At 37.7% G+C, this 5,099-nt stretch overlaps 1 non-coding gene across 1 annotated transcript; it reads left to right on the forward strand.

Moving 5' to 3' along the window:
- Positions 1-3,129: 3,129 nt before the first annotated feature.
- Positions 3,130-3,238, forward strand: LOC115873606. Its single transcript, XR_004048502.1, has one exon. It is a non-coding gene; the product is annotated as a U6 spliceosomal RNA (small nuclear RNA).
- Positions 3,239-5,099: the final 1,861 nt, after the last annotated feature.

The following is a 5,099-nucleotide window of genomic DNA, read 5'->3' on the forward strand; positions in this document are numbered from 1 at the left end:
TACGAATGCTGTTCTCTTAAATCAGCCATCACAAAAAATGAGGCTAGAGTGAAATTGCATTTATGATAAAATTAACTGTTACCAGAGAGAAACTTCCCAGGTGATGCCACTGGGTACACTAACTCAGAGCAAGTTGCTCCATGCTTGCCTAGAAGGGAAAATGCATACTATAAAAGCTCCAGCCAGCAGAGCTCTTTCCCTTTATTATTTTGGGGGAGAGGGAGGATACCACCTCTTCATATACAAAGGGAGCAAACACATTTGGGGGAACACAAGCACATGATTGTTGGTAGGAAAAATGGGAGGGCTGACCTCCAGTTTGGGGAAAGAAGAGGAGTGTCCTTGGTAATATGCACTGAATGGGCCACCTGGACCTAGATTTCTGGTTGCATCCTGGGAACACTCTGGCATTGAATACTGGATTTCCAAGGCCCAGGGCATGCTTCAGAGCTGTGCCAGTGAGATCTGATGTGGAAACTTCTCTGGGTGAATTGGATTCTACTTCAGATACACTGTAGCCTAAGGACTGAAGACAGAAAATACTTCATGTTTGAGGAAGCGGAATACAGCTATACCACGATTGCTGAACTCTTGGTAGATGCACAAACATGGTCTTGCTACATTAATGCTCTATATGCTGTATTGAGATATGTATTATTCCAGCAAACACATGACTGACATTCTCAGTGATTATTGTTGTAAATTTTTCATGATAATTAACCCCATTTTTCATATAAATATCATCCAACTGTGAAAGGATAGATTCTGTACAAGTGAATACTTGATTTTCTATGATATAGAAATAGCCTACCTTGTCCCAATATCCCTCTCTCAAGAGGACTTTAAAAAAAAATGAGTTCCTGGGGCTACCCAGAGACAATATCAATGGAAGATTGCGATGCCTCATGGTAATTATTAATAATACTTGCTACCATAAATTAACCAGGAGATTTTGAAAGGGAGCCAAAGGCAGACAGAAAACAAAATATAGATGGAGGAATGAGTTTTGTGCTCTCACTAAATCCTAGCTCCAACATAATAACAATAGTTCTTATATCATGGCCCCTCAGGAAGGGAAGGCAGGTGACATGGGTGTTACAGCAAAATGTGGTAAAGGAATTAGATGATGCCGATCTGGCATCCAAATAAAAAAGCATCTGGAGTCTTAAGGGCTTTTCTCAAAACAAGCAGCCAACTAAGTGAGATGTCAACTAAGTCCACATGGAAGAAGCACATCATCATCAACCAAAGGATTGTAAATCATGTAATCTGAAGTCAAAGGAGGGATTAGTGTCAGAGCCTAAATTGTGAGAATCCAGTTTGCAGAAGGCTATGGATGACAGTGGGAACCCAATATACATTTGTAGGAACTACCTAGGAAATAAGCCTCTGAGATTTCCCTCTAACATAAAAAGTTATGGGTGGAAAGTGGTTAATAAACAGAATTCATGGAGAGATGACTATAGGATATCAAAAAGATTAACCTGAATTGAACTTTTAAAATATTGTCAATTGATCCCCTTTCTGATGTATGTTAGGCGTTGTCTGCTTTTCAACATTTTTGGTATTTTTTTGTTTTTCCATATTGGGATTTATCTCAGATGTGTTAAGCCATTGGTGATCAACCTGTTGAATCTGTGTAATATGTTTTTCTGTTTTTCAGTATATGAAACCCAGAATTGATGAACCTATAGGGACAGCAAGTAGAATAAAGGTTTCAGGGTGTGGGACAGGGTACCTGATGGTGTGTGTGGGGTGAGTAAAAGGGAGTTGATGTCAAGGAGTCCAGGAAGGAAAAGAATGTATGGAAACTGATTGTGGCAGCAATTTTACAATACTGATTGATGTGATTGAACTATGGAATGATATGATATATATGTATTAGCTTCCAATTGAAAAAAAAAGTCTGATTATTTCCTTTTTCGGAATTCTTTAATTTTTGGCAATATCCTGAGTTCCTTCCTCAAGCAGACTTTGCCTCCCCTTCATTCAAGAAGTTGTGTATCTGCAAACTGGCTCAGATTTGGGGTTTTGAGGAATAATGCCTTTCTATTTTGGTGCTTTAAAATATTTTGATATTCAGTTGACTAAGAATGTATTTGTTTGTATAAACCTAAGCAACTTTTAACTGTTCGACATCTATCTCATTTCTAGAGGCACAAAGAATTCAACACAATAAATCCATGCAAGTCAAACTGGTTACTGCTTTAACTGTTCTGTCCATTATGATAATCAAGCCACCATGTCTTTGGCTATTAAGTGGTACTTCTATATATCTGCTAACCCAGAATGCATTGTGCTAATTATAGGTAGCATCCCCTTTTCATTGAGGACATAGTAAACCTAAACTACACAGACGAGCAATCAAAGGAATCTTCAAAGATGTTAGATCTCACTTCACAAATGTCTATCCTACAAGTGTGGTGTAAGATTTCTTCTTTGGGCACTTCCTGGTTGGATTGATAGATGTTACACTACGAACATTGCAATTTTATTAAGCTTGTGGGTTTTTAAAATGTAATATATTGTGTCATTAAAATTCATTTTGTGTAGGCCACATTTTAATTCACATTTCAATCAAACAAATAAAATATCTGATACTTTTCTAAATCCTTGAATATATAAAGTGAATGAAGCGTCCCTGCTAACTGAGCACAAATAATAAACTCAGACTGATTCAGCTTTATGTTCCTTGCACAGTGTTAGAAGAAGTAAGACCAGAGTGCTCCTTACAGGCAAGGGTAGCAAGACTTTGTCTTATATATTTTAGACATACTGTCAGGAGAGATCAGTTTCTGGAGATGGACATTATGTTTGATAAAGTGGAAAGGAATCAAAAGAGAGGAAAGCCCTCAAAGAAATGGATTAACAAAGTGGCTGCATCCATGGACTTGGGCTTAGGAATGCTTGTGAGGATGGCACGGGACTGTGCAATATTTTGTTTTGTTGTGCATAGTGTTGCTGTGGGTCGGAGGTGATCTGATGGAACCTAACAACAACAAGTATTCCATCATGTGCCTCTACCTGAGTTTCTTTTTCTAGCCTTGTACTGGTGGATATTTAAGATGCTTCCATCTTCTGGCATTATGGACAATGCTGTAATGAACACGGTTAAAGGTATTACTTCTTGTGCTCACATCAGCAGCACACATACTAAAAATTTTGAATGATACAGAGACAGTTATCATGGCCTCTGTACAAGGATAACACACAAAATTGTGAAGTGTTCCATATTTTTAACATCTCCTAAAAGCTGAAATAAAACAAAGCCTCCCCTAGAATCCATTACCCTGCCAAATTATCTATTAAGATAGAAGGATATATAAGGGTCTTCCAGGACAAGGAAAAACTTAAAGAATATGCTGCAAGACACCCAACCCTGAAGAAGATTCTGGTCGACTCACTATGGCCTGAAGACCAACATCCAGCAAGCACAAACAGGAGAACACCATGTAGCCCAACTCCAACCAGAAGTCAAAGAACTGATACCAAATGCTAAGATAGCATGGCCACATAGGGAAAAGAAGGCAAAAAAGAAGCCCCCCACAAAGATACAGCACAGTGATAAGAAGGGAGATAGGAAAATACGTAAATCAAAAGGCACAGGATGTTAATGCCTTTTGTCATTAATCCACAGATCATGATAATAACTCTAAATGTCAACAGCCTTAACTCCTACACTTAAAAAAAAAAAAGGCTTGCAGACTGGCTTGGAAAACATAACCCATCAATCTGTTGCTTTCAGAAAACACATGTTAAGCTCACAGAAACAATAAGTTATAAAAGGCTGGCAGAAGATATACCAGGCAAATGGCAACTCAAAAAAAAGCAGGAGTCACAATTCTAATCTCAGAAAAAACTGATGTCAAGGTTCAAACCATAAAAAGAGATAAGGAGGGGAACTTTATAATGGTCAAAGGATCACTTTACCAGGAACCAGTGAGCATAATAAATATATATGTGCCAAATGAGAGGTCCTTGAAATTTGTCAAACTATTCAGAACATGAAAAAAGATATCATAGATTCAACAATTATGGTAGATGACCTTAATACACTGCTTTCAGAGAAAGATAATTGGCAAGGAAGCTCAGCAAAGAGAATATACGGCCAAACACTATAATTACATAACTAGATCTGATAGACATATTTAGAGATTTCCAACCAAATGCAAAAAAATATACACATTCTTCTCAAGCACACATGGCACATTTTTGAAAATAGACCACATGCCGGGACACAAGCCAAGTCTGAGTAAATTCAAACACATAGAGATTATACTGATATCCTTCTCAGATCATCATGTCATAAAGCTTGAGATCAATAAAAGGATGACCAGAAAAACAAGGGAAAACAATTGGAGGATGAGTAATGATCTTCTGGGACATGAGTGGGTACTGACCCAGATTAGAGGGTATATCAGAAAGGTTCTAGAAGTTAATGAAAATGACAATATATCGTATCAAGACATACGGGATGCGGTGAAAGCAGTCTTCACAGGTAGCTTGATAGCAATAAGGGCATACATGAAAAAGGAAGAGAGACTTATAATGGATACACTCTCAAAAAATTTCCAGAAACTAGAATAGAATCAATAGAAAAATGCCTCCAACAACAAAAGAACAGAAATAATAAATAACAGGGTAGAGTTGAACCACTGGGAAGACAAAAGAATGATGCAGAAGATTAATGCAGTAAATAGCTAGTTCTTTGAAAGGATCAGCAGAATTGACAGACTGCTGAGAAACCTAATCAAAGAAAGGAAAGAGCAAACAATAGCAAGGATGAGGAATGAAACAGGGGTAATCACAACAAACCCTAATGAGATTAAAAGGATAATCACAAAGTACTATGAAAGTTTGTACTCTAATGAGTTCAACAATGTGGAAGACATAGACAAATACTTGGAAAAACAATCAATCCCTCCCTAGACTATCCCAGATAGAGGTCAAGAACCTAATCAAACTCATAGAAAAAGAAGAAATAGATAAGGTTATCAAGAAGCTACCAACAAAAAACGCTCATGGACCAGATGGCTTCACAGGAGAATTTTACAAAGCATTCAGGGCAGAGCTGACACTGATCCTCCAGAAAGTATTCC

The sequence above is a fragment of the Echinops telfairi genome, unplaced genomic scaffold (genome assembly GCF_000313985.2).
Source record: "Echinops telfairi isolate 266 unplaced genomic scaffold, ASM31398v2 ScPeMD7_7469;HRSCAF=8507_0, whole genome shotgun sequence".
Classification (NCBI taxonomy): Eukaryota; Metazoa; Chordata; class Mammalia; order Afrosoricida; family Tenrecidae; genus Echinops; species Echinops telfairi.